Consider the following 11,595-nt stretch of genomic DNA (forward strand, 5'->3'; position numbering starts at 1 on the left):
GCCGCCACTTCCGGGGAAGGAAGTAGCTCGGGTGACTGTGAGCGGCTATCGGGACCCAACAGCAGAACTGGCCGCCACTTCAGCGCCTTCTGCCGGCCCGCTCACCTCTGGAAGTGCTCTCCGTCTGAACACTTCTCACCTGCCGCTCGCCGGCTACACTCATGTCAGCCGCTTCCCGCAAATCCTTAAATTCCCACAGCCGAGTAACCTGAATTGGTCCCTTGAGCGCGCTGTCGGAATTTAAGGATTTGCGGGAAGGCGAGCGGCAGGAGAGAGGTGTTCAGACGGAGAGCACTGCCAGAGGTGAGCGGGGACCAGCAGAAGGGGCTGAAGTGGCAGCCGGTTCTGCTGTCGGGTCCCGGTGGCCGCTCGCAGTCACCCGAGCTGCTTTCTTCCTCGAAAGTGGCGGCCAGTTCTGCTGTCCGTGCCCGGAGCGCTGCGCCAGCCACCTGATCTAATTCACTCCCGGCCACAATGCGGTGGCTCCGTGCCCGGAGCGTCGCAAGTGGATCCCCTCCTTCACAACGCTCCTGCCCTCCCCGCAACTTTACCCTGGGCCAGACTCCTCAAACCTCCAGTTTAAATTCCATTTGGAATATTTTGGAGGACCAAGAAACCAAGAACCAAGAACACTGTGAAAGGAACTCTCCCCACCCACCCACCCACCCCGGGAGATACAGTATTTATAAACATAAAGCACCAAGAAATGTACTTACCACGTTATTGGTACACAAACTCCATTCTTCACTCTTTGTTTCCTAAGATACTCTTAAGACAATGACAATCCATATTTGAAAACCTCGCCAGGAAACTTGTGCTGTGCGTGCGCAGTACTGCAAAGGCAGAATTTCAGCTGCCTTCAGCCCCGCTTGTCATTGACGGCTTGTAGCAGCGCTGACGGCACAGACCTTCGCGTGTTACAAGTGCTGCGGATGAAAGGCACGGAGAAAAATGCCACCAGACTGATTCCTGGGATGTCAGGACTTTCATATGAAGAAAGACTGGATAGACTCGGCTTGTACTCGCTAGAATTTAGAAGATTGAGGGGGGATCTTATAGAAACGTACAAAATTCTTAAGGGGTTGGACAGGCTAGATGCAGGAAGATTGTTCCCGATGTTGGGGAAGTCCAGGACAAGGGGTCACAGTTTAAGGATTAAGGGGAAATCTTTTAGGACCGAGATGAGAAAAACATTTTTCACACAGAGAGTGGTGAATCTGTGGAATTCTCTGCCACAGAAGGTAGTTGAGGCCAGTTCATTGGCTATATTTAAGAGGGAGTTAGATGTGGCCCTTGTGGCTAAAGGGATCAGGGGGTATGGAGAGAAGGCAGGTACAGGATACTGAGTTGGATGATCAGCCATGATCATATTGAATGGCGGTGCAGGCTCGAAGGGCCGAATGGCCTACTCCTGCACCTATTTTCTATGTTTCTAAGAGATCGATCTCTTAGATAGGCATAATTCTCCCATGCCTTTACTATTTATATGTAATAATTACCATTTCATGATTTTAGTCAGGGTCGGCAGTGCCTACCCTCACGGCACATGTACACCTTGTACCCTTGTACACCGGTCACTGAAGGTTGGCGTGCAGGTACAGCAGGCAGTGAAGAAAGCTAATGGAATGTTGGCCTTCATAACAAGAGGATTTCAGTATAGGAGTAGAGAGGTTATTCTGCAGTTGTATAGGGCTCTGGTGACACGACATCTGGAGTATTGTGTACAGTTTTGGTCTCCTAATTTGAGGAAGGACATCCTTGTGATTGAGGCAGTGCAGCGTAGGTTCACGAGATTGATCCCTTGGATGGCGGGACTGTCATATGAGGAAAGATTGAAAAGACTAGGCTTGTATTCACTGGAGTTTAGAAGGATGAGGGGGATCTTATGGAAACATATAAAATTATAAAAGGACTGGACAAGCTAGATGCAGGAAAAATGTTCCCGATGTTGGGCGAGTCCAGAACCAGGGGCCACAGTCTTAGAATAAAGGGGAGGTCATTTAAGACAGGTGAGAAAAAACTTTTCACCCAGAGAGTTGTGAATTTGTGGAATTCCCTGCCACAGAGGGCAGTGGAGGCCAAGTCACTGGATGGATTTAAGAGAGAGTTAGATAGAGCTCTAGGGATATGGGGAGAAGGCAGGCACGGGTTATTGATTGGGGATGATCAGCCATGATCACAATGAATGGCGGTGCTGGCTCGAAGGGCCGAATGGCTTCCTCCTGCACCTATTGTCTATGTTTCTGTGTTTCTAACTCCTCAGTGAGAATTTTTTGATTTTATTTGAGTTCCACTTATATATGATTCTGTGTTTCAAAAGCAGTCACTGATGGGACATCCACCACACATGCGAATGGGGGCACAACCACATCTGCAGGCTGACCAGGTATACAATTTAAAAAATAAAATTGTGAGCTTAGATTGTCCTTTGATTATTTGTCAATCACAGCTTGTTAAGATGATTAAATTCACCCTCTTATTCGTCATGTTTATGTGTTTCAAAAATAGTCCTTGATCTGACCGCAAAGACATAAAACATTTTGCCAGTTTAGTTTTAATTCAGAACTAGACTAAGTGGGACCCGTTGGGTCCCTGCTTCACACGGGAGGACTGGTCCCCAAACGCAATATTCCACCTCTCCACCAATTCCAATATTGCTGGCCAGTGGTGGTGGGGGGGGGGCTTTTTGAATCGCTAGCATGGGTGTTGTGGGCCGAAGGGACTGGTTTCCAGAGGGCTAGTATGAATATTGAGGGCTGAATGGATTCTTGAGCTGGCAACTCAGTCACTGTGGCCTGGCAGCTCAGTCACTCAGGCCTGGCAGCTCAGTAACTCAGGCGTGGCGGGTTGGTAGCTCAGAAACTGCCAGAAATTCTGCCCAAACAGGTGACAGACTCCGTGAGAGAGAAGGGGGAGAGGGTGGAGAATCAATTTAAGACATTTTCATATTTTTTTACAGATCACAACAATAAAGGAGGAAAGTCTATTCTTGCGTGGATCTCTGGAGCGCTAGTATGGGTGTTGTTGGCTGAAGGAACTGGTTTCCAGAAGGCTAATATGGACATTGTGGATTGAATGGATTCTTGGACTCGCAGTTCAGTGAGTCATAGCTGGTGGGCTGGCAGTTCACTAAGTCATGGCTGGTGGGCTGGCACTTCAGTCACTTACAGCTGGTGGGCTGGCAGTTCACTTACTCATGGCTGGTGGGCTGGCATTCCACTTACTCATGGCTGGTGGGCAGGCATTCCAGTCACTCACGGCTGGTGTGGTGGCAGATCACTCAGTCACCCCATCTCCTTTCTTCCCCCACTCTGCTCCTTGCCATTTCCCTCCCCCCACGCATTCAGTTCATCTCACCTCAACCCCCCCCCCCCCCCCTCACCCCCCTCATGCACTATTAGCGGCTCTCTGACAGCGTAGCCATTCCTGCCTATTAGGTTCCCATTGTGATGAAGAACACGCAGGCATGGCAAGTGGAAAAAGGATTTATTAAAGTTTAAAATGTGAATGACTCTTAAAATATAGCAACAATTTAAATGTTAAAGATGAGATTTCTCAATTCTTTTCTCTTGTGTCTCTTGTTGTGTTCTGTGCTCACTGCAAATTCCTTGTATGTGAATACTTGGCCAATAAACTTATTTACTCACTTGATGTTTCTTTGCTGTTGATAAAAAAGATACAATTTTAATATAGAGAGATTGTGCGGTCAAATTTTAACAAAGAAAATCTGAGAATTTACCTCAAAAGTCATCATTCAGTGCAGGCCAGCAAATCCAATCTCACAGCACTTCTAGCGGAGTGCAGGCCAGGCAGCAAATCCAATCTCACAGCACTTCAAGCAGAGTGCAGGCCAGCAAATTCACACACACACACACACCTTCCACCTCACACACACACATACAATCACACACACGAACAGACTCACACATACACTCACATACACACACATGCACTCACACACACTCACAAACACACACACTGACACATACCATATATGACAGTAAACTTTCTTGAATCTACTCACACGGCTGAGGGCAGCCTCTCCACTTTGGGGCTTCCGCAGTCAGCGGCACTTCCGTAATCAGCGTGACCTCTGCACTCACCGGAAATTACGCAATCAGCGCGACCTGTCTACCAAGCAGAAGTCACGGAATGAGCGGGACTTTTGGCCTAAACACAGTCGGACCTAATAAAGCATTTATTCCTTCCAAACACAGTCGGAACTAATAAAGCATTGCAGTTTCAAGCACAGGCAGGGCAGCAGGCCAAACAACTCATGGCATTGTCATTAAGGGCTAACAAATCATTTATTGCAAGTACATTGCAGACTCACAGTTCAGTTGCTTCACAGCTTAGAATGAGAGTCGTGGCCTCTCCCTTGCGATCTTGCAGAGTGAATGGCTCATGTCCAGGCATCCGGGGTTTTATAGTCCCTCCCCCCCGGAAGGGCCATTACCTTCATCGCAGTGATTGACAGGCAAGAGGACCAATCAGCTGATCTCAAGGTTTTTTAAACACTCATAACTTTTTTATTTTTCATCGATGGGAAAAGTCCTCGGGGCTGGTTCAGCGGAGGAGGACTGTGAGTAAGGGCCAAAAATCACAGCGATACAGGGTAGTGTTGTTTCTAAAATCAATATACAGCGCAGACAGGAAGTGGTCAAGATGAGATTTAATTATATATAGATCTACGTCAATCGCAGCATTTGAGGGTCTTTATTGTTTTTGCATTTTAATTGATCTTATTTTTTTTCCAGAGACAATTATTAGCCCTGTCTCACGGTGCCAGCTGACCCACGATGTACCCCGAGTGAAAGGCTCGTGGTTGTGTACGAGATCCCAAGTGTATGATCAAGATTTTAACCGAGTTCCCACGTGTGTGTATAAGTTTGCCGTTTACTTCTCATTTCTGCGATGTGTCAAGTTCCACACCCGAGTTACTCTTGCTTCAAATAAGTTCCCACTTCGGACCCAAACTCATTGTTTCATACTGCCTTCCTCCCGTATTAGTGGAATTGTAAAACAAGTATTAATAATTGTATTACAAAATAGTCGGTTTGTCAAGGAGGACTCTCTCTAACTTCTACAGGTGCACAGTCGAGAGCATGCTGACCGGTTGCATCGTGGCTTGGTTCGGCAACTTGAGCGCCCTGGAGAGGAAGAGACTACAAAAAGTAGTAAACACTGCCCAGTCCATCATCGGCTCTGACCTTCCTTCCATCGAGGGGATCTATCGCAGTCGCTGCCTCAAAAAGGCTGGCAGTATCATCAAAGACCCACACCATCCTGGCCACACACTCATCTCCCTGCTACCTTCATGTAGAAGGTACAGGAGCCTGAAGACTGCAACGACCAGGTTCAGGAATAGCTACTTCCCCACAGCCATCAGGCTATTAAACCTGGCTCGGACAAAACTCTGAACATTAATAACCCATTATCTGTTATTTGCACTTTATCAGTTTATTTATTCATGTGTGTATATATTTATATAATGGTATATGGACACACTGATCTGTTCTGTAGTAAATGCCGACTATGTTCTGTTGTGCTGAAGCAAATCAAGAATTTCATTGTCTTATCAGGGACACATGACAATAAACTCACTTGAACTTGAACTTGACTTACGGAGTGAATTCAGTAGGTCAGGCAGTGTATGGGAAAAGAGGAATTGTCAGGGTTTCGGCTCTTCTGCTTCCTGGTCAAATTGGGAAACTATTGTTGGAAGGAACAGCAGAGGCTGCTCCCAGTTTGCACAGAGCCTGCATTCCCAGTAACGAGACTGGGGCTGTTCTAGAGATTATAAAAGTACAGTAAGTGACGCCATATATACAAGCCGGTTCTGATGAAGGTTCTATCATGGGGATAGACGCCGGCAACCCCACTAGTATTAATATTAAACACAACTTAAGGGGTTGGACAGGCTAGATGCAGGAAGATTGTTCCCGATGTTGGGGAAGTCCAGAACAAGGGGTCACAGTTTAAGGATAAAGGGGAAATCTTTTAGGACCGAGATGAGAAAAACATTTTTCACACAGAGAGTGGTGAATCTCTGGAACTCTCTGCCACAGAAGGTAGTTGAGGCCAGTTCATTGGCTATATTTAAGAGGGAGTTAGATGTGGCCCTTGTGGCTAAAGGGATCAATGCACCGCCATTCAATATGATCATGGCTGATCATCCAACTCAGTATCCTGTACCTGCCTTCTCTCCATACCCCCTAATCCCTTTAGCCACAAGGGCCACATCTAACCCCATCTTAAATATAGCCAATGAACTGGCCTCAACTACCTTCTGTGGCAGAGAATTCCACAGATTCACCACTCTCTGTGTGAAAAATGTTTTCCTCATCTCGGTCCTAAAAGATTTCCCCCTTATCCTTAAACTGTGATCCCTTGTTCTGGACTTCCCCAACATCGGGAACAATCTTCCTGCATCTAGCCTGTCCAACCCCTTAAGAATTTTGTAAGTTTCTATAAGATCCCCCCTCAATCTTCTAAATTCTAGCGAGTGCAAGCCGAGTCTATCCAGTCTTTCTTCATATGAAAGTCCTGCCATCCCAGGAATCAGTCTGGTGAACCTTCTCTGCACTCCCTCCATGGCAAGAATGTCCTTCCTCAGATTTGGAGACCAAAACTGTACGCAATACTCCAGGTGTGGTCTCACCAAGACCCTGTACAACTGCAGTAGAACCTCCCTGCTCCTATACTCAAATCCTTTTGCTATGAATGCTAACATACCATTCGCTTTCTTCACTGCCTGCTGCACCTGCATGCCTACTTTCAATGACTGGTGTACCATGACACCCAGGTCTCGCTGCATCTTTCCAACCTTTTCCTAATCGGCCGCCATTCAGATAATAGTCTACTTTCCTGTTTTTGCCGCCAAAGTGGATAACCTCACATTTATCCACATTATACTGCATCTGCCATGCATTTGCCCACTCACCCAGCCTATCCAAGTCACCTTGCAGCCACCTAGCATCCTCCTCACATACGGGGGACTCTATCAGAGACTCGGGCTTAGACTCTTCCTTAACATTCATCACCTGGAGTTTTGTTTGCTCATCCTTCTTGATATGGATTTTATTTTTTCTCAATCGTGAATCTGGTCTCCTCCCATTGGTAACACCTGCTTCTTCTGGACTAGCCGGAGGAGCTGTGACTCCTTTACCGGTAAACCCATCCATCCGAGCCACCAGAGGTGGAAACAGAGCCTCAGCAACTGATGGGGCTGCAGCCTGTTCTTCCTCTATATACGCCGGGTTATAGGGAGGTTGGCGCTGGCGTAATTCTGCCGCCATCATCAACAGGTCATTAAAATCATCCTCTACCGGGGTGGGTGCCTTCTCTACAGGGTGTCGGGGATATTTTCCTGCAACTTGCTTTGTTATTATATTAAGTAAGTAAGTTTTATTTATATGGCACGTTTTAAGTCAACCTGCATTGACACCAAAGTGAAGGTACACAAAATTGCTGGGGAAACTCAGCGGGTGCAGCAGCATCTATGGAGCGAAGGAAATAGGCGACGTTTCGGGCCGAATCCCTTCTTCAGACTCCAAAGTGCTTTACATAAAATAGATAATAAGTTTCCATACAAACCATAGAAGAAGGTTAAAAAAAATGAATGAAATGGACACATTATAGAGTTCAACACAAACATCCCCCCCACAACAGAATCAACATTTTCCACTGTGGGGAAAGGCAGCAGAAAGTTACGTCCTCTTCCTCTGAAACACCCGAGGTCGGGGCCCATTTGTGGCCTTGCAGCCAGTCCGATGATTTTCAGAGCCCTCTTGCCGTGCAGATGGAACTCCGGCGTCGGGCGAAACATTCCTCAGCGGCTTGGAAAAGTCTGGAGCGGCTGCCTCCTCCCCGGAGACTATAGTCACAGGTCCATCATTTCTCTCTTTCCGCTAAACACGTTTCTCCTCCCCCAGGGGATTTTCCCCACCCCCGCCTATTTCCTTATTATTTTCATCCATTTTAACATATTCAGCACCAACTATCACTGATAATTCTACCTTTGCAAATACTAATTGTGCTCCCCTCTCGCCAACACCATTTTTTTCAGAGATAAGTAATAATAATAATAATAAATTTTATTTATGGGCGCCTTTCAAGAGTCTCAAGGACACCTAAGTAGGACAGAGAAGGCTTATAACTTGCCCCCACCGGCCAATCTCCATTTGATCGATCAGCTAGACTACCACAAGATAATTACCGGACATTGGTCATCTCCGTTTATTTTTTATTACCACATCTGCTGGCGATCCCGGTGAAACAACTCCAGTCCCGTCCCGACCCCCTGGGAAACTGAAGGGAGCGACAATCAACTGTCACGGATACAAATAATGTCATACACAAGAAAGGGCAGATGCTGGTTGACAAAAAGTGAACACACGGTGGTGGAGTAACACACAGACACAGCAGAAACTTGGAAATGTCATCCCGTCACCCATTCCTTCTCTCCAGAGATGCTGCCTGTCCCGCTGAGTTAGAGTTCCCACGGTAGACTCACGAGTCACTACGGTAAACGCACGGGCCACTACGTTCTTACAACGAGTTTAAATGTTTCAATTTGTAACTTCAGCAGTACATTTTACTCGTGGAAAACTTTAAACATGTTTGAATTTTTCAAGAGTTAACAAGTTTCACGGGAACCTGCTGTTAGCGCCACGAGTCGCTAAGTTGCGTCCACGAGTTCCGACGTTCCCGCTACGTTAATTGTACGTAGTTGCCACGAGTTAAATTTGTTTTAAACTCGGGGTCACTCGTGGGTCAACTCGCACCGTGTGTGTGCGTGTGGGAGGGAAGGAGAGAAGGGGAGGGAGGGATAGAAGGGAAGGAGAGAAGGGAGGGAGAGGGCCGGCTGCAGGAGCGGATGCCGGGGTCCGGGTGTGAGCTGAGGCTGAGGTTTGTAAACGTTGCTCCAACTCCCGGCCCGGCCCTTTCTGTATTGTTCACCGCGTCTCCCCGGGGGAGAGAGAGGGGTGGAGCCGGGGCTGTGTGCGTGAAGCACGGCGACTGGAGGGGCGGGAGCGCTGCCCCGGGACTAAGGGAACGACACACCTCCCCCTTCTCCATTCACCCCCTCCCCGTCTACCCCCATGGCCGTCCAAAGGGCGCTGGGTGCGACCGCACCCCACTTTTCCCCCCCAGAGGGAAAAATAAATAAAATTTTAAAAATCGGAAAAAAATTCTGGCCCGCGGGATAAGGGAGTGCCCATTTCTCCGGGCCCGGGGGGTGGGGGGGGGGGTGCGGTGTCTGCCTGCCCAGTCCAGCGTCTCCATCCGTGGCGTCGTAGCCTCACCAACGGCTTGCCTGGCGACCATCCTCCCGTTGCCGGGCGGGAGTGGCTGAATCTGAACCCAGTGGCTGTAACCCCAACACCAGACGCCACCGCGGCGGGGCCCGCTCCCCTCGCCTCCCCCCGCCGCCGGGGCCCAAACTATCTTCCCCCCACGTCACCCCCGCTGGGCCCAAGCCACCCCCGCTGACACCATGCCACCCCCGCTGACCCCCGCTGGGCCCACGCCACCCCCGCTGACACCACGCCACCCCCGCTGACACCACGCCACCCCCGCTGACACCACGCCACCCCCGCTGACCCCCGCTGGGCCCACGCCACCCCCACTGGGCCCACGCCACCCCCCGCTGACCCCCACTGGGCCCACGCCACCCCCCACTGGGCCCACGCCACCCCCACTGGGCCCACGCCACCCCCGCTGGGCCCACGCCACCCCCGCTGACACCACGCCACCCCGCTGACCCCCACTGGGCCCACGCCACCCCCGCTGACCCCCGCTGGGCCCACGCCACCCCCGCTGGGCCCACGCCACCCCCGCTGGGCCCACGCCACCCCCGCTGGGCCCACGCCACCCCCGCAGGGCCCACGCCACCCCCGCTGACACCACGCCACCCCCGCTGACACCACGCCACCCCCGCTGACCCCCGCTGGGCCCACGCCACCCCCGCTGACCCCACACCACCCCTGCTGACCACCGCTGGGCCCACGCCACCCCCGCTGACACCACGCCACCCCCGCTGACCCCCGCTGGGCCCACGCCACCCCCGCTGACCCCACACCACCCCTGCTGACCACCGCTGGGCCCACGCCACCCCTGCTGGGCCCACGCCACCCCCGCTGACCCCCGCTGGGCCCACGCCACCCCCGCTGACACCACGCCACCCCCGCTGACCCCCGCTGGGCCCACGCCACCCCCGCTGACCCCACACCACCCCCGCTGACCCCTGCTGGGCCCACGCCACCCCCGCTGGGCCCACGCCACCCCCGCTGACACCACGCCACCCCCGCTGACACCACGCCACCCCCGCTGACCCCACACCACCCCTGCTGGGCCCACGGGGGGATGTGGGAGGGGGAGAGAGAGAGGGGGAGGGGGAGGAGAGAGAGATGGGGGGAGGGGAGGGAAAGGGGGATTATCTTTAGTGAGATTGCAAAATTAAGGTAGGTTTTAGAGCTATTATATTTTCTCCTCCATATGAATAATTTTAAATAATATCAAATAATATCAAACAATTGGAACTGCTTTCTTTTCCTTGATAATAATACTGAAAAATATGAATTCCATAGTTTGTGACATAAATACACATTTTAATGGGATCACCAGCTATAAGAGGAAAGCCGCCCGCTCTTTGGACAATTGTCAGCTGACGAACAACCTGAATTAGTTTTACTGCAGGTTTGAAAATCAGAAACGTAACCCTGGTACCCCCTCCCCAACAAACACAGCCAGACCCCAGTCTGCAAAGAATGGACCCTGCACCCTCTCCTTCCCATTCACCACCTCACACCTACTTAAGGCAAGACTCCAGTAATGAAAAGAGTGGACCCTTTCCCACCCCCACCAACACTTCACACCCAATCACACATTTTTAACCAGTCCCTGCAAAGATGGACTGTCCCTGCCTGCTTCAAAGTCTCCACCATTGTCCCTGTACCCGAAAAGGTAAGGATTACTGGTCTTAATGACTACAGGATTGTCGCACTGACCTCTGTAGTCATGGAGACAGTTGAAAGGCTTGTGCTGGCCAAGCTGAAAAATATCACAATCCCTCTGCTGGACCATCTGCATTTTGCACATCGGGCCAATAGATCTGTGGATGATGCAGTCATCATCCAGCACCTAGACCGCCAGGGGACCTATGCGAGGATTTTGTTTGTTGATTTTAGCTCTGCATTCAACACCATTGTGCCAGAGCTACTACGCTCCAAACTTTCTGAGTTGACTGTGCCTGAACCCCTCTGTCGGTGGATCACCAGCTTCCTGACAGACAGGAAGCAGCATGTGAGACGGGAAAGTATATCTCGGACCCGCAAACACTCAGCATAGGAGCACTGCAAGATGCGTAGTCTCCCCTCTCCTCTACTCTCGCCACACCAATGACTGCACCTCCACAGACACCTCTGTCAAGCTTCTCAAGTTTGTGGACGACACAACCCTGATTGGACTGATCCAGGATGGGGATCTCTGTACTCTTTTCAGTTTGACATCTTTCCTATAACATGGTGCCCAGAACTGAACACAATATTCTAAATGCGGTCTCACCAACGTCTTATACAACTGCAACATGAC

Source organism: Amblyraja radiata, chromosome 7 (assembly GCF_010909765.2).
Source record: "Amblyraja radiata isolate CabotCenter1 chromosome 7, sAmbRad1.1.pri, whole genome shotgun sequence".
NCBI lineage: Eukaryota > Metazoa > Chordata > Chondrichthyes > Rajiformes > Rajidae > Amblyraja > Amblyraja radiata.